The sequence below is a fragment of the Microcaecilia unicolor genome, chromosome 13 (assembly GCF_901765095.1).
Source record: "Microcaecilia unicolor chromosome 13, aMicUni1.1, whole genome shotgun sequence".
Lineage (NCBI taxonomy): Eukaryota > Metazoa > Chordata > Amphibia > Gymnophiona > Siphonopidae > Microcaecilia > Microcaecilia unicolor.
Window position 1 is genome coordinate 11,534,769 of NC_044043.1, and position 25,927 is coordinate 11,560,695.

Genomic DNA, 25,927 nt, shown 5'->3' on the forward strand with positions numbered 1-25,927 from the left:
ACCAATGATCATTTTATTAGCTGCCTTCTGCACCGACTCCATCTTGTTTATATGCTTTTGAAGGTGTGGCCTCCAGAATTATACACAGGGCTCCAAACGAGGTTTGACCAGAGGCTGAATAAATGAGTCATAAATGGAATGGCTGCAGTTTTTACTTTTCATGGAGTGCCATTAAGCATTATGGTTTTCTGGGCTCTATGCTGTCCCTTAGCTCCGTTCATGATTTGGCTTTCAATCAGGTGAGACCATTCAGCTCGCTGGGTCCCAGCTTGTACTTCCTATCTCCTGACTTACACACCTCTCTCATAATTAGGTCAAGCCATTAACATGTCTCTCCTGTACTTGTGATCATCAGACTGTTCAGAGCTTCTAAACATCAGGTCTGGTGCACTGGAAGGTGACCAAACAGCTCCACAGCGCCATCTACTGATCTCTCAGCCAGTCAATGCAAGATCATAGCGAGATACAATAAACCTCTTTATGGCTCAGAGGCTGGTGGCACTTTATGCACTACTGAAACGTGATTTATCAATGACAAGAGTTCACCTTGACTGATACTTATGTTGATGTACTTTAATGGAGATATTATAGGGGCAGTGATGATTTTTGTCTGGGCACAATGAGGTCACTGAAGTGGAAAGTGAAAGGTGCTATAGGCCCTAATGTGATACTTTTTCATCTTTTTTTTTTTTGGAAAATAACTACTGCACAAGTGTCTATTTACAAATAGGTGAATATTTGAGCATTTATTTCAAATAACAGCCTCTGCAATCTGGATCAGGGCTGCTGACCAGGATTTTCAGAGGCCTGATCGGGATAGAGCCAGGGTGGAGAATGGGAAGAGCCAGGGCAGTCCTGAATCATATCCAAATAGCTATATAATATTCAGTTTGCTATCAGGATAACTTCTCCAGAAACTCAGGGACAGCAAAATCGCTGTGTTGAGTTATCTGGATAGCAGACTGAATATTGTCACTATTCATATAAGTTCTGGCACACTCAGAGGCCCTCTTACTAAGGCGCACTGAAAAATGGCCTGCGGTAGTGTAACTGCGTGTTTTGGGCACACGCAAAATAATTTTTCAGTGCACCTGTAAAAAATGCCTTTTTTTGATGTGCAGCAAAATGAAAATTGCCGCGCGTCCATTTTGGGTCTGAGATCTTACCGCAAGCCATTGACCTAGCGGTAAAATACTTTCTGGCGCATGTAGTGGGCATGCGCAAAAAATGAAATTGCCGCACTGGCCACGTGGTAGCCAGACGGTAACTTGGAATTGCTATGATTTGGGTGCACGTCAGGGGTGTAGCCACGGGTGGGCCTGGACGGGCCCAGGCCCAGCCACTTTTGCTCCAGGCCCGCCCACCCTAACTAGCCCCAACCCAACCAGTGGTGTAGCTCTCCCAAGCGAGACTCCAATCTTTTCCTGCCTCTTCTGCCCGCTCTCCCTGTCCGCTTGGTCTGCTCACTTTTACTGCCCTGAAGCACCGTTCTCCCTCCAGCACCGGCGATTCCCAAAGTCAGCCTTCTGCCAGCGTGCGTAGTCGGGGCCTCTCCTTAGGCGCGTCCCACCTACTCTGCAACTTTCTGTTTTCTGCAAAGGTGGAACGCGCCCCTGAGGAGAGGCCCCGATGACGCAAACAGGCAGAAGGCTATGGGAATCACCGGTGCTGGAGGGAGAACGGCGCTTCAGGGCAGTAAAAATGACCAGACCACGCGGACGAGGAGAGCGGGCAGAAGAGAGGAGAAATGCAAAACTCGGGAAGAAATGGAGAAGGGAGAAAGCGCTGCCCAGGTAGGCCAAGGAGGGAGAGAGAAGCAGATGTCGGGGGGGGGGGGGGGGGGGGCGCAGAGGGAAATTTTTAAAATAACTGTACAGGGGTAGGGGTAGGAAGGGGGCCCACCCAGGTTAACTCGTGGCCCACCCAAAATGGCAGGTCTGGCTACGCTCCTGGTGCACGTGGGCACTTATGCTGCTTAGTAAAAGGGCCCCTCAGTGCCAACCACTATCCAGATAATGGCGGTGAGTATAATATATTTTGATCACTGCGGCTGGCATTTAAATAAAACCTGTCTGCTGTGGCTGAACATTGGCCTCTCATTTGGTGTCTTTGGAATAAATGTTCAGTAAATGCAATGCCATATCTCTATGGTCAATTTTGTCACTCTAATATGTATATAACAAAAGAGAGGGAACGAAGTACAAACTAAAGTCCAAACAAAAAAACAGCACCACGGGCCTTTAAAAATGGAACACAGAAAGTGAAAGTGCCTTGGTGCTTTGTAGCTTTTACTACATGAGACGTGGGGTAAGGAATAATATATTGTAGAGGAATATATTAGAGTTATTCCCCAAGTTTTCCACGTCATCACTGTGACCCCTGACGCAGGTGCTAGTCATCGAAACACGGCCCGTGTCGGGTCTTTTTGTCAAGGCTCATTCATTAAAGAACTGTGTTCCATTTTTAAAGGCCCGTGGTGCTGTTTTTTTGTTTTGTCACTCTAATATGAACATTTTTATCGAAGAAATGAGACGGAGAGCAGGGATTCAGTGGATTGGGTAAGGGAGGGCAGCTTGGGGTATTGAGGGGAAAGTCAAATGGTGTGGTAGCAGGGTTAATCCATTTTTAAAGGTAATAAATAGAAATAAAACAAAGCACAGAAACGAAGATACTTTTTTTTTTAACTGGACTAACTCAGGGGTTCTCAAACCTGTCCTTGGGATTCACCTAGCTAGTCAGGTTTTCAGGTTACCCACAATGAATATACATGAGATAGATTTGCATGCCCTACCTCCAATGTATGCAAATTTATCTCATGCATATTCATTGTGGGTATCCTGAAAACCTAACTGGCTAGGTGTAGCACAAGGACAGGGTTGAGAATCCCTGGACGAACTTAACACCTTCTTCAGATCACACATTAGCAAATGTTGACAAATATCAGAATACTAGTAAAAAAGCCCCGTTTCTGATGCAAATGAAACGGGGGCTAGCAAGGTTTTCTTCAGAGTGTGCATGTGGGAGTGTGTGTCCCTGCCCTCTGCCCTCTCTCCCTCCCCCCTTGGAGTCCAGTCCTTTAGTGTTAAGTTTCCTGCTGTTCTCTGTTACAGAGAGAGTGAGGGCATCTCTCTCCCCTCCCCCCTCTGAGTCCTTCACTGTTACAGAGAGAGGGATTTCGTGCTGTGCTGTTTTCCTTCACTCATGGGGAAACCGGATATCTCTGGCGCTTCACACTTCCGGCTGGAGGCTTCATAGAACGTTGGTCTTGCCTTTTATATCTATATATATAAAAGGCACCACTGAAGCCTCCAGCCGGAAGTGTGAAGCGCCAGAGATATCCGGTTTCCCCATGAGTGAAGGAAAACAGCACAGCACGAAATCCCAGGAAACAGTGAAGGACTCAGAGGGGGGAGGGGAGAGAGATGCCCTCACTCTCTCTGTAACACAAACACAGAACAGCAGGAAACAACACTGAAGGACTGGACTCGGAGGGGGGAGGGGAGGGAGAGAGGGCAGAGGGCAGGGACACATACACTCCCACATGCACACTCTGAAGAAAACCTTGCTAGCCCCCGTTTCATTTGCATCAGAAACGGGGCTTTTTTACTAGTATATAGATATAAGTGAAACATAAAAGCATTCCAGGAAGAGGGTGGGGTTGGTTAGGTGAGAAACAGGGAGGGCTGGATGGGTGATACGAGGGTGACAAAGCAATATCATTTTAAGGTGCATGATGTGATAGAAAACCCAGGGGGAAAGACAATTGCCATATTGGGGGGGAGGCTGGGAACTAGGATTAAGCAGGTGTGGGGGATAGTAGAGAATAGGGAATAGGATGAGGAAAAAAGATGCCTGGGTAGACACAGGATCATGAACAGACTGTGAGAAACTGTGAATTTGGAGAGGGAGAGAGAGAGAGAGAAATCAGGGCATGAAGTCTGAGTGGGAAAACAAATAAGGTTGAACAGGAGGAGAAAGATGACAAAAGAGATCATTGACCAAACCAGTACAGTTGTAAAAAGGTTTCCATTTCAGTTTTTGCCTGTACATTTCCAATTTGTGGTTCTGTCTGTATAATCAAGGTGAGGTATTATGTTTATGTGTTAAGGATTTATAGCCGTCCAACGTACTCTCTTTCCAATAGGAAGGTGTCCTGAAGTTCTAAGAAGTCATTGTCAGAGAGAGGGTTGATGCTGTTTAGGTCCCGGCAGTTAGTTCTCTTTTGAGTATTTGTTCTGCAGGATTTTGTAACAATGCTTCATAATATTCTTGGTAGCAGAGACAGCTTGTTTTATTATTATCGTTATTATGGCAAACACCAGAATTTTAATTTTTGCCTGGTGAGTAAGGATAAGCATTAAGCAAGCCCTGTTCCCACTAGCAGCGAGTGTCTATGAATTGAGGGCATGCTGCAGAGCTGCATTTGCAGGGTGAATAATGAGGTTCTGTCACTCCCCTGCAGCTGTAATAGGAAGTGCATAATGCTTCACAGAATATTTGTCCTGACTATTTATTTATTAGGATTTATTTACCACCTTTTTGAAGGAATTCACTCGAGGCGATGTACAGTTGTCTACTTTAGGCTGAATGTGTCTGTTTCTTTTTTAAGTAGAGGAGTGTGGTAGCCGTGTTAGTCCACTCTTAAGGTTATCAATAGAAATCAAACAAAATAAAACATGGAAAAGAAAATAAGATGATACCTTTTTTATTGGACATAACTTAATACATTTCTTGATTAGCTTTCGAAGGTTGCCCTTCTTCCTCAGATCGGAAATAAGCAAATGTGCTAGCTGACAGTGTATATAAGTGAAAACATTCAAGCATTACTATGACAGTCTGACAGGGTGGGAGGAGGGGGGTGGGTAGGAAGTATGCATGGGGACATCAAAGCATATCATTGATATTCTAACAGGGTGGGTGTGGATACAAGAACGTAAGACCTTTGAAGTCAGAATGATTGAATATTTTAACACCCAACAGAAAGGACTTAACAAGGATCTGGGGGTCCTAGCCCATTATAAACCATAAAGCTGTATGTCTCTGTTGATCACCCCTCCCCTCACCTATCCACACCCATCCTGTTAGAATATCAATGATATGCTTTGATGTCCCCATGCATACCTCCTACCTACCCCCATCCTCCCACCCTGTCAGACTATCATAGTAATGCTTGAATGTTTTCACTTATATACACTGTCAGCTAGCACTTTTGCTTATTTCCGATCTGACGAAGAAGGGCAACCTTCGAAAGCTAATAAAGAAATGTATTAAGTTATGTCCAATAAAAAAGGTATCATCTTATTTTCTTTTTATTTTTAAAATTATTTTATTTATTCATTTTATATTACATTTATGTCCAATACATAAATGGGAAAGAAAAGAGAAAATATCAATTAAAACAAACATTAAGGAAAAATATCTTTGTTAGTCCACAATTGGGGGACCCAAGATCAGGAAAACAATCTCAAAGAAAATAAGAAAAACACAGAATGGTTAATCTTACAATTCATATTTTCTGAGGGAGGAAGGTTAATCGGTAATTGCAGCCGGTACAGTGGTAACTTAAAGGAAGTGTGTCTGTTTCTTTTGAAAGAGGATTGGGATATGAATCAGCATTTACTGGATGCATTGATTTCTTTTTGTTTGTGCGGGTGGTGAGAATGTAGAATAAAGTGAGGCCATTCACAGGGGTTTGCCCATGACTTCATAGTGGTTAAAGTGGTCTTGGTCTTGGCACCAACGTCTTATCTGCAGCTTTCTATTGGATCAATACGTCTACTGGAGCTCTCCAAAACACTTTCCCCCAGATTTTGCGCAATTTGGGGCCCAGATCGCAGATCCGCATGTAAACTGGTTGGCTAAATGGGTGATAACCAATTATTGGCATTAATGAGCACTAATTGGCTGTCGTCAGTAGTGACACGCAGATCTGTCCTATGCCCCTTTCCCATAAACTGTGTGCCTATCTATGTTTATGCTTCAATCTTTTTTGTTAGAACGAAGGAGAAGTTAACACAGTACAATAAAGGATACAAAATATACAAAGAAACCATAACCCTATCCAAAACTCATCCTTTGGAAGTGAGGGAATCTATATCAGAAAAGTATTAAAAAAATAAAATTAACGATTAAGCAGTCTACTACGAGCCAAGTGCGTTAGGTGTTAACCACTATTTAAATTGTGTTTGCCAAGCCACAATATAGAACAGGAAAAGTTCTCTACGATGACGAATCACAGAAGGCAAAAGTAGAGACTAATAGACGATTCACCACTGGAGACGTGAGTCCAACAGTCTTTATTATATCAGAGATAACGACCCGACACAGGCCGTGTTTCGACGCTAAAAAGCGTCTGCATCAGGGGTCAATAAATACACCAAATAATGAATGCAAAACGAAGAGTCCTACTTGTATATGTGTTGTCAACTCACTGATCACGTAGCACCAAAAGGAATATGCTGGATACAAACTATCATTTGCTCTGATAGTTTGTATCCAGCATATTCTGTTTGGTGCTACGTGATGCAGACGCTTTTTAGCGTCGAAACATGGCCTGTGTCGGGTCGTTATCTCTGATATAATAAAGACTGTTGGACTCACGTCTCCAGTGGTGAATCGTCTATTAGTCTCTACTTTTGCCTTCTGTGTTTGCCAAGCCACTCCAAATGAAGTTGTTCAATCATATAGGTCCGCCAGCATTGCGCTGATGGCGGACTAGACCTAAACCAAGCATGAAGAATGGTTTTAATTCCAAACGTTATGGAGGTTCTTAGAAAGGTCTTGTAACCTGCAGGAACGGGATCACTCACTATATAGCTATCAAACAAAAGAAGGGGCTGTAGGGAAACTGCACGAGACCACCACCCATTCAAAATTTGCAGCGGTGTACTCCAGAGAAGCTGAATCCCAAGGGCAATGCCAAAACATGTGACCTAGCTTCATTCTGCCGGACATACATTTAGGACATCTCCCCTCCTCTACTAAACCAGGCTGTATAAGGGGATACGTTGAGGCGCAATACAAACTTATAAAGTGTCTCTTTATGTAGTTCATTAGTCACTTGTTTAGTTATATATGTAATCTAGGCTTGAAGTAGGTGTGGTGCAATTGTATGGGAGAAATTCCGGGTCCATGCCTCTGCCAAGACCAAATAATTAATATCTGCTGTAGTATTGGGGTCTCTGTAAGTATCTCCTGTACATCTTCTGTAAGGTCGGTCCACTGCAGAGAAGACACATAATGGTGCAATTGATTCTAGGTGAAATAGTGAGTGGCTGGCAATGCGTAGGACCGCTGTAACTCCTGACATGGCTTCAATTTATCCTCTTTAGTTATTACATTTAACAAGTACTGAATACCCTGTCTCTTCCAAGACACAAAGGGCCCTGATCCCTGAGTTGGTGGAAAGGCTGAATTTTTACATATTGACAGCAAAGGTGGCACTGATGCCGAGAAGCCATAATGGTGACAAAGCCATCTCCAAACGCGACGACTAGCATAAAAAAAATCGGAAAACTTTGAAACAGCCGCAGAGGCAATGGCAGAGTCCCATGCAAAATGTGATTAAGGTGCATTTGTGGAAGTCTGGAAACAGCCTCCAGTGCCGTGACAAAGAACTGTTCCACCCCTCTAAACCAATCATGGATACGTCTCATAGTGCAGGCTACTGTCAAGTAACGAATATTAAGTAAACACATACCCCCATGGGCCTTTGGTGTACACAGTATCTTCATAGATAGCCGAGGTCTTTTTCCTCCCCATAACCACCAAGGTGCCAGTATCAGATTAAACAGATGGATACGGCCCCATAGAGACAACCGGTAGACGCATCCTCTAACAAAGGTTCCACATTAACTTGGTACAGGGTAGACAGATCCCCTGGAAGGGTAATCCCCAAATATTTTGGCTGGCAATCCGCCCACCGAAGAGGGAAAGTCTCCCTCCAGGAGGCACGAACCTCTGGGAGCTCTTGAAGAGCTTTGTACTTAGTTAAATTGAAAGAGAAGCCCGAAAACTGCCCAAAGTCCTGTATCATCTGTAATAACCATGGTAAAGACTGCTGTGGGTTGGCCAAAAGTAAAAACAGATCATCAGTGAATGCCAATGTTTTAATTTCTGTATGGGCTACACTTACCCTTGAGATCAGGGGGTCCTGCTACTACTAATCATTTCTATAGTGCTACTAGAATATGCAGTGCTGTACAAATGATATGCAGATACGTTCTCTGTCTCTAGAGGGTTCACAATCTAATTTTTTTTTGTACCTAGGGCAATAGAGGGTTAAGTGACTTACCCAAGGTCACAAGGAGCTGCAGTGGGAATTGAACCCAGGTTGCCAGGATCAAATCCCACTGCACTAACCATTAGGCTACTCCTCCACTGCGGCTATGCTCCTAATTAAAGATTCTATACAGAGTACAAATAGAAGTGGCGAGAGTGGGCACCCCTGGTGAGTGCCCCTCTGAATGGAACATGGCGATGTGTGTTCCCTGTTAATCAAGAGCTGTGCTCGAGGAGAGTGATATAGTATTTTTATAGCATCTAGAAACCAACCAGAGATTCCCACCTGAGATAACACCAAGTACATATGCGGCCACCTCACCTTGTCAAAGGCTTTTTCTGCATCTAGACTAATCGCCAAAACCAGGTGGCCTCAGAATCTACGCACTGACATCACCAACAAGATTTTCCGAACAGAATGTCTATGATGAACATAGCCAGCCTGCTCATCCCCAATCAAATCGGGAAGGTGGGGTGCCAGGCGATTAGCTAACATTTTTGCTAAAAATTTCACATCGACATTTAAAAGCGATATTGGTTGATTTTTATTTATTTATTTTATTGCATTTGTAATCCCACATTTTCCCACCTATTTGCAAGCTCAATGAGTCAGCCACTTCTTTAGGTCTCCCAGGCTTAGGGATCAATGTAATTAGGGCCACATTATCATATAAAGGAAATGCCTAAGTTTCCACCACCGACTGGAAGTATGCTAAGAGCGGGCTCATTATCTCAGATTGCAACATCTTGGAAAAAGCTCCTGAAAATCCATCTGCTCCTGGTGCCGTAAAAGAGCGTATTTATTTAATTGCATCTTTTAACTCCTGTGCCTGCAGGGCTGCATTTCTGAGGACCAGGTGGGTAGAGCCGCGTGATCTAAGAAATCCTGCAAGTCGTAACTAGGAGGCGCCAAGGGGTCTGAGTAAAGTGATTTAAAGTGGCGAAGAAGAATATTGACAATACGATCACTGCGATTTGTGAATTCCACGGATTCATCAGCAAGTGCTGAAACTGTACGTGTACCCCCTTCCCATGTTTTTACTAGGGTTGCCAAAAGATGTTTGGCCTTATTCCCATACCTATAAAATTTATACCGATTGTACACCATGCTACACGTAGTCTGTTTGTGAATGAAACTAATGCCACTTAAGTTGAAATGAGAATGTCTTTATTGGTCAGTGTAGGCTCCCTTGCAAAATCTCGCTGCACCCATCGCAATGTTTGCTCAAGGTGTATAATCCCTGCTGCAAGATTCTTCTTTCTAAGACTAATATAAGCTATTATATAGCCTCTGATCACCGCTTTAACCGTATCCCAAAACAGCTGGGGTTGTTCTAGGTGTTGAGAATTGTTATGGGTATATTTTTCCCACCATTCCAACAGAAACTGTAGAAAATCTGGTGAATGAATCAAATAAGAGGGGAAGCCCTATAGCAGTGATGGCGAACCTATGGCACGCGTGCCAGAGAGGGCACGCAGAGCCCTCTCTGTTGGCACACGCGCCAAGCCACTTTCCCCATCTTTCGTGCTAGAAAAAAAAAAACAAGCAATCACGGCACCGCGCGCCATCCAGTTCCCCCCCCCCCCCCGAAATGTAAAACTCATACCTGTCCTGCTCGGGGTTAAGGTGGCGTCGGCAGCGAGAGCACCAGTGAAAAGCGTGCTATACGTTACAGATGCCCATATGAATGTATTGGTGTCTCTAACGTTTAGTGCACCCACAATTTTAGAAGAATGCGCTAAAAACGTGAGCGCACCTTAGTAAAAGATGCCCTAAATGTCTTAAAAGAAGATTTGGAATGAATAGAGGGTAGTAGGTTATTCCAGAGCAACTCCATAGGGGGCATGAGCAGGGGAGAGGCATGGGCGGATCAAAGGTTTAGGTGCGCGGTTATAAAATACTTGCAGATATCTGGAGATTCAAGATAGCTGCCATCTGCATCGGACGTTTCTGAAGGCTCTCTGAATTTCTAAACGATGCTGAAGAGAAGGGGTCGCCTGGCCTCCGCAGCCCCACCACGGCAGAATTCGTCTTTATCTCAATCCTCTATACAGAATTATATTCAAAGAGCACAGATACTCACTACATCGGGAGGGAGCCCGCTTGTTCGCCCGGGGGTTGATGGAGACTTCTCGGCAACTTTAGGGCTAGAGCTTTCGCTCAGCCCCGATGCTAGAGCTCTGCCCCCGCACCCCTCTGTGTTCAGCACTGCTACGCAGGAAACCCCTGTATCGGTGCCAAAAGGAGCGGATGGCGGGGGAAGGGAGGAACTAAGATCCGCGCAGAGAGCTGTGCCCATAGAAGTTCTGGGCAACCAGAGGGAAGAACAAACATCGGCCATGCTGCCCGAGTTGGTGGAGAACCGTGAGGAAACACAGAAACAACTTTTGCCTTTAACTACTGTGACAGAGATAAAAACTTTAAATTTTCCTGTAATAGAGAAACCCAGGGAAGTAACGCTTTACAATCTTTGGACTTTGATAGTGGACTTGGGGAAATCCCTAAATCCACAAATAAAACAAATTACCCATGACTTAGCTAGTCTAAGTCAACGGGTACAAGATACGGAAACCAGGGTTGAGCCTTTAAAGAACCAATATAAAGAAATGGAAAAAGAAATCAAGGAGTTACATTTACACCAAGAGACAATGATAAAGGATTTAACAATACTTAGAAGGAGAACAGAATTTCTGGAAAATGTGACAAGGAATAATAATATTAGATTTTTGAATTTCCCTAAACAATTTGGGACACTACCAAGAGCAGGGCCGTGCCTAGGGTCTCTGGCGCCCCCCTGCAGACCATCAGTTGGCGCCCCCCTGCAGGCTATCAGTTGGCACGTGCGTGCGCGTGCCCCCCCCGGACCTGCCTGGCTCCAAGGCACGTCTGGGGCGCGATGGAGGAAATGGCTGGGTTTGGCCTGAGCCTCCTCCGCTCCATCCCCGATTCCCCGGCGCTTTAAATTTACCTCTCTCCGCCTCCGGCTCCAACGTCTGCGCAGCGTCAGTGAAAGTGCTGCCTGTCTGACGTCTCTCCACCAGCCTTCCCTCCGCTCGTTCGTTCCCTCTGTGTCCCGCCTTCTTCTGACGTCATTTCCTTGAGGGCGGGACATAGAGGGAACAAACGAGCGAAGGAAAGGCTGGTGGAGAGACGTCAGACAGGCAGCGCTTTCACTGACGCTGCACAGACGTCGGAGGCGGAGCGAGGTAAATTTAGAGCGCCGGGGAATCGGGGATGGACCGGAGGAGTATGTTTTAAAAAAAAATACAGCTCGATGGTGCGGCGCCCTTGAAGGCAGGTGCCCCCCTGCGGCACTTACCGTGCTTACTGTGTTGGCATGGCCCTGACCAAGAGAAATGCTACGAAAATATATCAAGGAGATATTAGGAGTTAAGGAGGAATTAATCCCTCCATTTACACAAATATATCTCAGGACAAACCAGATCTTGATGTCTCAATGATATTGGAAGCCCCAGATAGTGAATCAATAATTCCGTCAACATTGATAGCCACGGTGGCCCTATCAGCAGACAAGAACTGGTTAATGAAATTATTTTTCCAAAATAGAGATAAGAGCTTTCTCGGACTTAAGGTTCGACTCTTCCCTGATGTTACTAAAGAAACACAGAAACGCCGACAAAAGTTCCTATTGATGAGGCAGGTGTACTCCAGCTGGGGGGAACTTTTTTCCTCAAATACCCCTGTAAACGTGTTATAAAATACCAGACAAATTTGTTTTCTTTGAACCCTCACAATTATCCACTTTCCTGGCAGCTAACGGGAACATAGGGGGGTGTTGGAATATAGCTCTTATTGAAATAATTGGGGTACCTGGTGAAACTCTGACACAGCTGATTTTCTCTGTTAAAATTTCCTGTAATATATCCATAATTGTTATTCTTCAATCTCAAATATTGTGGACTTTAGTAAACAGGCATTAATGTTACTTAAAGAAAATTGTCTTTTAAATGGTATAACGTTTGCCAATGTTTAATTTCTCAATGAGTATTTTTGTGCTTGTTGTTAGTATTGTAAATCAATCAACCAATAAATAAATAAATGTAAAAAATACTTTCATTTCCGAGCCAGTCTGACAGCAGCTGGATGTGAGCGTTGGCATTTAGACACGAAATTGTGTACTAAGCTAGTATTCTGTAAAAATCCTTTCACACATCCTTTATAGAATTTGCCTGTGATAGTGTGGGCACATGTTTTGGGCGTACACTGGGCCATTTTTTTTTTACCATGGCTGGGAAAAGGGCTTTTTTTAATGGGCTGGGAAATGAGTATGTGCTGAAATTAAATCTAACGTGAATCTATTTATGGCCTGAGCCCTTACCGCCACCCATTGACCTAGCGGTAAGGGCTCATGCACTACTCACGAGGTAACCATGCAGCACGCGTTAACGGATGACTACCGCCGGGAACGCCCCGCGGTAGAAAATAGAAAATTATTTTCTACCACGGGATTTGGCACACGGCAAATGTAGTAGCCCAATAGTGCCAATTTGGGGCACGCTACCCGCATATTAGTAAAAGGGCCCCTTTGTGCACCAGAAAGACATTCTGCTTGTGCTTTTAGAGACTTGTGACCCCTGATGCAGGTGGCTGTGCCCACCAAACCATGGCCCATGTCAGGTCTGTTTGCAGGTGCTTCCAATAGAGATTTTCTGACTTCATTCCCACGGCTGATCGTCATTTGTGTCACCCTCTGCTTCTTTTGTCTACCATTGTAAGGACGTAGGTTTTTTTTTTCCTCCTGGTTTTGCTTCTGAAATACAAATTGTGGCCATTTTACAGCCATGCTAAAAGTGGCCATTTGGAACATTGATAGGAGAGTTCCGCTGCGTGTACTGATTTGTAGATGAGTTTCTAGCATCTTGGGTAGTAAACTCTCAGGTAATTCCCCCCCCCCCCCCCAAAAAAAAAAAAAACAACAACTCCTTTTCATAAAACATTGTTCAGACTTCCACCCAGTAGTACAAAACTTATGAACAATGGAACAGTTCAAAAACATTTGTCTAACTAAGAAGAATCTAGAGTCCACTTATCTCCAACTTTATCCAAGGCAGCAATAGCAGACAGGCAAAGTTCTTCATGATCCCTTTCACAGTTTTCTTACATCTTCTTAGCAACACCTTTGAAATTCTCAACAAGGAACCCTGTTTCGCCTTTTGGCTGCATCAGGAGAAACCCGCTGCTCCATTAGCACAACTGCTTTCAATAGGTGAATTGATGTTCTGATGCCCACTGCAGTGTTTTATGATGCTACTCTTTCCTAAGTATGCTCTTGTTACCTGACTCTTGAAAGTTAGTGCTGTTATGATATGGTACAATTGCTTTACAGGTTCTGAGTGACTTTTGTAGGGTTTTTTTTATTACTTCACAATGTACCTGGTACTGGGTTTTGGATCTGCATTTAGCTCGCACCTTTTTCAGCTGAAGCTCAATGTGAGTTACATTCAGATACAGTAGGTATTTTCCCGTCCATGGAGGGTTTATAGTCTGTTTGTACCTGAGGCAATGGAGGATTATCTTAAGGGGTGGCAGTGGGATTTGAACTCTGGCTTCCCTGGTTTTCAACCTGCAGCTCTACGCAATAGGTACAGATATTTGGTAACTCAATAGGTAGCCAGGCAACTTACTAAAAAAAATTGAAAGGAAAATTATTTTATGGTTGCCATTATCCACAGGATTTAAGTTACAGTTCTGCTGAAAACCACTGTTCACATGAGAAGGTGAACTGCGGTGCAAGGGCTGACTGAGAGTCACGTGTTAAAGTGCCCACATATATTTTATTTTTGTTACATTTGTACCCCGCGCTTTCCCACTCATGGCAGGCTCAATGTGGCTTACATATTGTATACAGGTATTTATTTGTACCTGGGGCAATGGAGGGTTAAGTGACTTGCCCAGAGTCACAAGGAGCTGCCTGTGCCTGAAGTGGGAATTGAACTCAGTTCCTTAATTCTCCAGGACCAAAGTCCACCACCCTAACCACTAGGCCACTCCTCCACTCAAATACTGCAAATCTTGTTCTTGTATTATGTTCGTGTGCTTTATTTTGATTTTTTTGTGTCATAATTTCTAGAATGTATTCAGCTTGCATATTACCATCAGTAACAGAGGTATGTGGGGGGGGGGGGGGGGGAGGGGGGAAACTGCTGACACAGGTATTGCCCCCACCCCAAAGATTTTAGGGGTCCTTTTACTAAGGTGAGCCAAAAAATGGCCTGTGCTGTTGTAGGCGCGTGTATTGGATGCGCACAGGTCCATTTTTCAGTGCGCTTGCAAAAAATGCCTTTTTTTGGACGAAAATGGACATGCTGCAAAATAAAAAGTGGCACACGTCCATTTTGGGCCTCAGATCTTACCGCTACCCACTGAGTTAACAGTAAGGTCTCACGCGCTACCCGGGTGGTAATTGTCAGCGCACGTACACTGCCGATCACCGACCGGTTAATGCCACGTGGTACAAAATAAAAAATATTTTCTGCCGCGGGTATCGGACGCGCATAATAAATGGAATTACCGCCCGGGGCACGCAGTAGCCGGGCAGTAGTTCCAAATTGATATGCGTTGGACACATATAGGTGCCTATGCGCCTTAGTAAAAAGGACCCTTAATTAGCTCTGTTCTATCTAGGCCTGCCCTAGTCCCTTTCCACTTTAGCCTCTCCAAACAGTTGAACCACCGACCTATGTTCACCTGTAACTGCTATGTGACTTATCTGGGCTCCGGGCCCACCCTCGTTCACCTTACCACAAAGCCCCACAACTTGTTCTTCAGTTTCAAATGTTTTGTAAAAGCCCATCATCATGTTTTGAATTCTCTCATCTCCCATAAAAGCTTCCAAAATGATCGGCATTAGTTAAGATCATTATATGTAGCTGACAATCAAAATTATCTTGTGTGCTTGCAGTTCATTTGTTTATAGTTTCTTCCTCTTGTGTAGCCTGCAGGAAACTGATGAATCAATGAGAAAAGGACATGAATTTGCTTGTTCAACTTGGGAGAAGCATCAGGCATGTGCAGGCTTGATTACTTCAAAAAGGAATCGAGAAAAGAAAAAAGGTGCCGACGACCACAGAAATGCAGAGCAAATAAAAAAAACAAAAAACATGTTAAATAGTTGTGGAAAAAAAAAAACACAAAATGGGAGGCAACATGACGATCCATCAGCAAAACCCAGTAGCACCGTTTGGTTGGATATTATTAAGTTGGAGGTATTACTGTATCTGTCAACCTGCTGAATCACTAATGAGCGGGTCTTTTTATTACTTTTAAACAGATTAATTCTGGAAATTACACTATGTGCTACAAGCAAAGTTAAAGATGTTGCCAGCACATCTACGGAGGAATGTAGTGATTCGACCCCTTAGATTGGTATGGCGAGATTTGGGCCGGCTTTGGAAGTTCGATGAACACCATAGTAGACTATTACCTATAATAGGGAATGGTGAATTTTTACCGGGTATAGACGGTCCAAGATTTAGACGATGGCAGCAAAAAGAGCTTATCCTCCTTCAGGACGTTGTGGAGTCAGATGGCTGTGTCAAAAAATTGGAATCGTTAGGTTTGGGGGAGCTTCAGTGGATAGACAAATTTGCATATCGGCAGATATCACACTATATTGAAAGCATCCCACGCCAACCTCTCGCTATTGATGTACTTACCATGATAGAAAAATTGTTTGAAGTACCCTCAGAGGAACCTATAACCATTTCCTTAATACACAGACGACTTATACATAGTACACCACATAGAATGCAAACACACTTACAGGAGAAGTGGACAGAAGACTTTAAAAAAAGGAATCACTGCACAAAGAGTACTGAATAGTATGCGACATATCCCGCAGAGAATAAATAATGCAGAGTTAAGAGAGTGCCAAGGCAGAGTATTGTTCCGGGCTTATACCTCCACATATAGACTGTATCATATAGGAGGAATAGACTTCCCACAATGTGGTAAATGTGGAGGCTCACAATGCACATACTTTCATGCCATGTGGGACTGCCCCAGTATACAACAATTCTGGGTGGGGATACATAGGTTTATGACACAAATATTACACCGACCTATCACATTGAGCCCAGAAATTGTGTTACTAGGAAAGGAGACAGTAGGAGGTACCAGTGATGTCCATCATGATCTTTTACTGTATAGAGCGTTTTTAATAGGGAAAAAATGCATTTTAACAAATTGGGTCTGTCAAGAGGCGCCTTCATATTGGCAATGGCGTAATAGACTACATGCGTTGTTATTAATGGAGCTGCGAGAAGTTCAATGGAACTTTAAGAAACAAAAAAAGTTCTATCTAATATGGAAAGCTTACATACAAGTTTTGGCCCCAAGGGCACGCAGCACTGTTCTCAATCAATTAGGAGGTTTATGAAGGGAAGCAGAGTGCCATCAGCAATAAGCAAGTAACAGTCACTCTCAGCATATGAACACCTGGCCTTGAGGGGAAGAGGGGAGGGGGGAGAGGGGGTATTAGGAGAAGGGAGAAAAATGTAATTGTCAATAACAATTGTATTTGATGTGGAAGACAATTGCGACTCTGCGCATTAAAGGATATGTTTAAAGGAAGGGTCTGAAATATTCCACTTAAGCGGTTGCTAATCATTATGACGACAAAAGGATTAGCCTAGATTTGGATGGTAGATATAATGTGATGTATTCCTCTCAATAAAGGAACGTGGATGTTTGTAAATGAGGTGGGCAGGGGGAATGAACAAATGTTGTAATTCAGAGTTGTATTTTCCAAAAAAATTTAATAAAAATGTTTTCAATTAAACAGGTTAATTCTGGTACTTAAAGAGACAACATTCAGTCTACTTATAAAAGTATTTGTAGCTTTCACTTGATCACTGGTGACTGAAAGAATCATGGTCAATTTTTTGGGCAAGGTTTAAATCTCCTACAGGACTTGGTATTCCAAGGGTATATTTTCAAAGGGAAGCCAGGAGCAGGGTTTTCCTTTTGAAAATGAGCCAATCAACGGTGTACAGCCTTAAACTTTGGCACTTACATTTACACCTGCTTTGAAGGAGAGACAAATAAACTTAACCAAAATAAGTATGTATAAGGAGGCAGTATAAAAGATTTCATAAATAGTAATAATAAAATGAAGCCCTGTGTATATTCTTCCTTTTCTGACATAGCTGTGCACTTCGTCTCCTTTTATACAAACAGAACAGAGCAGACCACTATATTGAAGAAACAGATATTTATTGTTCAAAATGCCCAATTCTTTTGGCTCTTAGAAATTGGCTATAAGGTAAATTTTTCTTCAGTGACATACTGTGACAATTGTCAAAGCAGAGTATTTCATTCATATCTGTGGATTTGTGGTATAGATTCGTCATCAGTCTGTCATCAATGTACTTGAAGGTTATGTCCAGGAAGACCACCTCTTTTTCTCTGAAATTAAGCTCAGATCTTAAATTGGTATCCTTTGTACTAAGCCAGCTATGAAATAACAATAATTCACTTTGTTTCCTTCCTAAATTAAAAGAACATCATCTATATATCTTCTCCATAATTTGATGTGTTGTTTGTACAGATGATCTATTAGAAACTTCTCTTCAAAACTGGCAACATACAGGTTGGCTATTACTACTACTATTTGACATTTCTAAAGTGCTACTAGGGTTACACAGCACTGTACAATCAAACATATAAACGGCAAGTGACCGTACTCACTTGCAAATGCGCAGTACAGACTTCCCTCTCTGTCCCGCCCTCGCGTCAAGACGTCATGACGTCAGAGGGCGGAACAGAGAGGGAAAAGGAGTCGAATTGTCGGACGCCGCTGCTGCCACCTGGAAAGGAACATCGCGCGAAACAACCTCCACTCTCCCATCCCCGCCGCCGCTCCCACCCCCCTCCGTATCGGGCCCCTTGCACTGACCTGACAGCGCCTCTCACCTCCATGTGGAAACGCTGCAGGCAGCAGCAGAGCGATCTGCTGCTGCCTGTGGCGCTCTCACACGGAGTGCAGGGGGCCCGGCATGGAGGGGGAGGGAGCAGCGGCGATGAGGGTAGCTGTACATGGGGGGAGGGCAGGGGGGAGAGGCCATGGTTGCTGGACTTGGGGTGAGAGCAGGGCACAGAGGAGGGTTGCAGGACATGAGGGGAGGGGGGAGGCCAAGGGAAAGAGGAGGGTCGCTGGATATGGGGGGGAGGATCAGTGGACGGGGTGAGGCCAGGGGAGAGCGGAGGGCCGTAATACTCGCCCGTTTTTTACGGGCTTAACAGCTAGTTTAACATAGAAGGACAGTCCCTGCTCAAAGAGTTTACAATCTAAAGGATGGAGCCATTGTGGCTCCCATTGCTGTACCTTTTATTTCTTTATAATTTATGTATTTATTTATTACATTTGTACCCCGCGGTTTCCCACTCAAAGCAGGTTCAGTGCGGCTTACATAGTAATTGGGATTACAAAGTATTGGTGGAGAGAAATAAGTTGAGTAGAGAAAGACTGGAGAATACTATGAGAGGAGGCAAGGGAGGAGGAGGGACATGCATGTGAGGTCGATCAGTCCCTGTGGCTGGCTGTCCCAGATCACCTGCAGCGCTTCCTTGAGTTCGGTGATTGTTTGCGGCTTTGGGTGGTGCTTGTGATAGTCCTCCAACATTGCTCCCCAGATATCGCTGTGATGTCACTGTGATGTCATTAATAGTAAACTGCTACCCTGTTTGTTTGTTTTTTCAAATAATGGTAGGTTTACAGCGCAAACATTTTTGAATGTACAAAATGTGTCAGTGCTAGGCTTGCTTATTGTGCAGGCCTGTGGTTTGATCCCCAAGTTGAATCTTCAACTTCCCAGGTCGCCTGTGAGAAGGGAGGCTGACACCTAGAGGGCAATTCTATAAATGAAGTGATACCATTTATTTGGTGAAAATGTATATATATGATTAGAACAACAGCAAATATGTACATGCGTTTGCGCACATGCACATAAATGCCAAAAATCTGCCTAAGTGCTTTTTTGTAAATGCGTGTACAAGGTGAGGCAAAAAAATGTAACCCCCTAGAGTTTTTTGCTGTCTTCTCAGCAACCGCTTGGAATTTCAGTGTGAACTTTTACAGCTTTATTTGTTGTTACTATTGATACTTTATGTGCTGAGTGGAATGAAATTATCTTTAAATATGGCAAAGTTAGACTTTTCAGTGATTGGTGTACATTCAAAAATGTTTGCGCTGTAAACCTAAAAAAAAAAAAAAAAGTGGAAAAACACAACTTCAAGAGATCAATCCGAGACAAGGGGTGAGATGCTCCAGGAAAGCTTTATTAGGGACCCTACATGGTCCGTGTTTCGGCTTTTAAAAAAAAAGCCAACAGGGTAGCAGTTTACTATTAATGACATCACAGCGATATCTGGGGAGCAATGTTGGAGGACTATCACAAGCACCACCCAAAGCCGCAAACAATCACTGAACTCAAGGAAGCGCTGCAGATGATCTGGGACAGCCAGCTACAGGGACTGATCGACCTCACATGCATGTCCCTCCTCCTCCCTTGCCTCCTCTCTTCAATCCTTTCCATCATACTAAGACCCTTCTTCTTTCAATTAAAGCTGGGGGTGGACACTGAGCATTCACAGTGACTGCGAAATTCTGACACACTGTTAATTGTATCATTTGAGTGATGTTATTTTATTGTGTTTTAGCTCAAAACATTTTAACGTGCAAAAATCACTAGGTAGTAACGCTACAATGTCAGTAGCATCAACATAGCTTAAGATAGTTAAATGTTGCTTAATAGCAATATAAAGTATGATAATTAAATAAAGTACATAACATTTCTCATTGAACTTCAAAGCAGTTGTGGAGAAAACAGCAAAAAACTGTAGGGGGCTACTTTTTTTTTGCCTCACCTTGTGTATATGTATTTGCACTGGGGTGCAGTGTGGAAGGACCAGGGGTGGAGTGGGACTCCCCTATTTGAGTAACTTATAAAATGCTGTAGAATTAGAAATTAGAATATTTATTTATAAACCACCTTTATCCAAGGCGGAAATACAAAAAAACCCCATACAGAATACCATAGATTATGTACATATCTGTAGTATTTAGGCACAAGCATATATATCGCTGTAATTTGCCTGCCACGAAGGTATATTCAATTTAATAAATGATACACGATAAGTGTTGATGCTTAATTTATCTCTCTATATAAAAAGCAACACCAACGTTCTATGAAGCCTCCAGCCGGAAGTGTGAAGGGGGCGAGATATCCGGTTTCCCTATGAGTCTCTGCCCCGCCCTCTCTGTAACACAGTCAGTGAAGGAAAACAGCAGAGCACGAAATCAAATCGCTGGCTCTGTAACAGTGAAGGACTCAGAGGGGGGAGGGGAGAGAGGCCAGAGGGCAGGGACACACACACTCCCACATGCACACAGAAGAAAACATTGCTAGCCCCCGTTTCATTTGCATCAGAAACGGGGCTTTTTTACTATCTCTCTATATAAAAGGCAATACCAACGTTCTATGAAGCCTCCAGCCGGAAGTGTGAAGGGGGCGAGATATCCGGTTTCCCTATGAGTCTCTGCCCCGCCCTCTCTGTAACACAGTCAGTGAAGGAAAACAGCAGAGCACGAAATCAAATCGCTGGCTCTGTAACAGTGAAGGACTCAGAGGGGGGAGGGGAGAGAGGCCAGAGGGCAGGGACACACACACTCCCACATGCACACAGAAGAAAACCTTGCTAGCCCCCGTTTCATTTGCATCAGAAACGGGGCTTTTTTACTAGTAGATACATATTTTACTTGTTTCACTAGTATTCTATTAAGGCCTCTTCTTTCGTTTATAGAATAGGTACCACACAGGAAGCATGTAGGTATATAAATATAGACACACTGGTAAAGAATTGTACCCTTCCTGCCCCCCCCCCCCCCCCCCCTTAGTGACTAGATTCAGCTTCCAGAAAGAGCTCTGATGAATGGCCTCAGGCCCATCACTGTAATGAGCAGATGAAGTGTGCAGGAGATGGGACATGGGGACGTGTAAATTAGGAGAAAAATCTCCAGGGATTTGCGAATGACCGTCTCATAGTACCAGACCCCAGTCCTGGTTCTTACCGAGCTGGAAGCCCAAAGAAGCAAAGAAAAAGGACAAAGAACTCTCGGAACAAGCGATAAGAAACAGCAGCAAACACGCCCCAGACATCATCAAACAGAAACGACATTCACTCCTAAAACCATTTAGAGTTCTGCTTCTAGCCTCAGGATATTAGGTAGCACTTTATGTTTTTCAGCATGTGTTTAGGCATGTTAAACTACTTTGAAAGCAGCTGCTGATTCCCACCAGCATGCTGATATAATACCTAACTTTTGGCATTATGGAGTGTCATAGCTTTATTATTAGGAGGCAAAGATAATTCATTGGCACACAGCTATGGAATGCATTGCCCAAATTCTTAAAATCAACTCAGAACCATTTAAATTTCAGGAAATTACAGAGACATTCCAGGAGGCTTATCCTCCAGAATCAACTTAAGTTACTGCTTTTTTTTGTCACAGCAAAATTTACGGACCTTAGTGATCTTTTATTATCTTTGTTGTTTTATACGATACCTTTACGATCACTACCTTACTTTACATTGTTTAACTGTATTTTACTGAACTGTAGTCTGCCCTACGGTACTGTGTAAGCCACATTGAGCCTGCAACTAGTGGGAAAATGTGGGGTATAAATGTGTTAAATAAATAATGAGGAATGGGGCTACAGTAGGTGTAATGGAATTAACTAAGCTGCAAACTGGTATCGACTGTGGTGGTATTTGGTTTTAATCATGTGAACATCTGTCCAGTTGGAGCTGAACCAGGAGCCCCCAACTCAGTTTACATGGGCCACTGACCAGTTATCAATCACTTTTGTGACTTTTCACCTCAGCCTGGATTTCTGGCAGCCTAGGGATGAACCAGCCAGATTTTCAAAGCAAATTAACCGGCTGGAAACAGCCTCTGACTGGATAACCTCTTTGTTCGCAGCTATCTGGTCATTTTTCAGCGATACTTAGCTGGTTAGGGCTACTGAAAATAACCAGCTAATGATGAACTTTGTAGGTGGCATTCCAGGGGCGGAGTCCGGTTATATTCCAATATTCAGATGTCACTGGCCAGTTTTACTGCTTACCTATGGCCAGTTAAGTCTTAATATTATCTTAACCGGTCTTGCACTAACCAACTTAAAAAAAACTGAACTTAAGAGTAGCAATACTGGGTCTTACCAATGGTCCATCTAGCCCAGTATCCTGTTTCCAACAGTGGCCAATCCCAGGGCAAGCAGTTGCTTCCCCCATTTCTGTCTCAATACCACACTATGGATTTTTCCTCCAGGAACTTGTCCAAAACTTTTAAAAACCCAGATACGCTAACTGCTGTTACCACGTCCTCCAGTTCCAGAGCTTAACTATTTGTTCAGTGAAAAAATATTTCTTCCTATTTGTTTTAAAAGTATTTCCATGTAACTTCTTGAGCGTCCCATAGTCTTTGTACTTTTGGAATGAGAAAAAAATTGATTCACTTCTATTGGCTCTACACCACTCAGAATTTTGTAGACCTCAATCATATCTCCCCTCATCTTTTTCTTTTCCAAGCTGAAGAGCCCTAACCTCTTTAGCCTTTTCTCATATGAGAAGAGTTCCATCCTGTTTATTATTTTAGCCGCTCTTCTTTGAACCTGTTCTAATTCTGCTATATCTTTTTTGAGATACGGTGACCAGAACTGAACGCAATACTCAAGGTGAGGACGCACCATGGAGCGATACAAAGGCATTATAGTATTTTCGGTCTTATTCGCCATCCCTTTCCTAATAATTCCTAGCATCCTGTTTGCTTTTTTGGCCGCCGCCACACACTGAGTAGAAGAGTTCAGCGTATTCTCCACAATAACACCGAGATCTTTTTCTTGAGTGCTGACCCTCAAGTTGGACCCTAGCCAAAGCCCAGACAGGGTTCGGCATTGAACTTCCAGTTTTAGTGCTGGCAGCGAACAAAAAAACGCTGTCTGCAGTCCACTTAATATGGGGGGGGGGGGGGGGGGAGCAGGGTAAAGGTTGAATATCCATTGTGTCAGTGTAATGCTGTTCAGTCGCCAGATAGTCCCAATTATTTAACTACAGCACTGGAAGAACAGCATGTCACCTTGAAAAGTCATGAGACAGTACATTCTTGTGGATCATCTTTAACTCAGGTTCTGTCCAGAAGCAATACAACCACAGGAACTCAGTACGACTTCGACGGTTTGTGTGTTATATGGAAGGTTGCCATATATCAAAAAATAAATGTGCCAACTGTCAGTGAACTTACTGACAGTTGTGACTGACAGTCAGCGAAAACTGTTTAACATTAATTCCATCAAGGTGATCTGTATAAAGCAAGTACACCAGACATGAGCTGTGTTTTGTGATTACGAGCGGCCTTGAGACTTGCGGCTACTGAGACAATGATGGTTAGCGCACCGGAGGACGTGGAATATATTTATATGAAAATAATAGCTTCAGCATTTAAAATGCTAGGAAAAAAGCAGTTTTAGCTTGCTTGCTTGGTCTTCCCATTTTTCATGAATGAGATACTTAACACAATTTCATGGCATCAGGGTCACCTCTGATGGAGCAGTCAATCCATTCTCTGTCCCTGGGCCCCACGCTCTGTTTGATTTAAACACAGAGGAAATGCCATTAGAGGAAATGGAGGGATTTTTTAACAGCAAAAATGAACAGAGTTGTTTTCTTAAGGGAAAAAGAAGACCTTGACTGAGAAAAGAGATACCCTAAAGCTCTAAAAATCATTTTGTGCAAATAAAGACTTGAGATTTTGTGTGTGATAGGATTTCTAAGTTAGATCTGCTTTTAGTTTTTGTACACATAATCGCTTGATGTCCTCAGCTCCCAAGTCATCAAAAAAGGCTAAGGGCTGAAAGATATTTGCCGAGATATATGGGTGCCATTGAACAGAAAACTATTCTCATTCCAAGGTTCAAATTAGGGTTGCTGTGTAATCTTTCAGCTCTTTTGTGTAAGTCAATGTTTCCACGACTTGTGAGTTCTTGCACAAAGGATACATTATTTCCCTTAATTATCTTTTTCCAGTCATCATCCCTTTTAGGATATAAATGCCCTCCCAGAAGAAACACATATCTGGAGCAATTATGGAGAGATGCCACTGAGCAGGCCGTCAGCTGCTGTCATCACAGAGGAAAAGAGCAGTTGTCCTGACTTCAGTCTAAACCAATTTGGTGAGTTCTCTAATTAAATCTTGCAAGGGCAGGTGTGCAAGTCCAATGAGCAAGAGGAAATCCAAGCTTCTCTGACACCCATCCAGAGCAGCATTTTTACAGGGAATGTACCTCTTGGAAACTCTGGGCATTCCATAATTGTTGGGAAATACTGGAATTTTGCCATATAACATTAGAAAAAGCATGAAAAAATTAATTAGCAATTTGGGCTTTTCTTTGTTACATTTGTACCCCGCGCTTTCCCACTCATGGCAGGCTCAATGCGGCTTACATGGGGCAATGGAGGGTTAAGTGACTTGCCCAGAGTTCCACTAGCAACATTCCATGTAGAAGTCGGCCCTTGCAGATCACCAATGTGGCCGCGCAGGCTTCTGCTTCTGTGAGTCTGACGTCCTGCACGTACGTGCAGGACGTCAGACTCACAGAAACAGAAGCCTGCGCAGCCTTCTATATGGAATGTTGCTAGTGGAATAGCAACATTCCATGTAGAATGTCCAATAGTAGCAACATGCCATGTAGAATCTCCAATAGTATCTATTTTATTTTTGTTACATTTGTACCCTGCGCTTTCCCACTCATGGCAGGCTCAATGCGGCTTACATGGGGCAATGGAGGGTTAAGTGACTTGCCCAGAGTCACAAGGAGCTGCCTGTGCCTGAAGTGGGAATCTACTCAATTTGCTTGTGCAGGACGTCAGACTCACAGAAACAGAAGCCTGCGCAGCCTTCTACATGGAATGTGGCTAGTGGAACAGCAACATTCCATGTAGAATCACCAATAGTAGCAACATTCCATGTAGAATCTCCAATAGTATCTATTTTATTTTTGTTACATTTGTACCCTGCGCTTTCCCACTCATGGCAGGCTCAATGTGGCTTACATGGGGCAATGGAGGGTTAAGTGACTTGCCCAGAGTTCCACTAGCAACATTCCATGTAGAAGTCGGCCCTTGCAGATCACCAATGTGGCCGCGCAGGCTTCTGCTTCTGTGAGTCTGACGTCCTGCACGTACGTGCAGGACGTCAGACTCACAGAAACAGAAGCCTGCGCAGCCTTCTACATGGAATGTGGCTAGTGGAATAGCAACATTCCATGTAGAATGTCCAATAGTAGCAACATGCCATGTAGAATCTCCAATAGTAGCAACATTCCATGTAGAATCTCCAATAGTTTGCGTGTAGAATCTCCAATATCAACATTCCATGTAGAATCTCCAATAGTAGCAACAGTCCATGTAGAACCTCCAATAGTATCTATTTTATTTTTGTTACATTTGTACCCTGCGCTTTCCCACTCATGGCAGGCTCAATGCGGCTTACATGGGGCAATGGAGGGTTAAGTGACTTGCCCAGAGTCACAAGGAGCTGCCTGTGCCTGAAGTGGGAATCAAACTCAG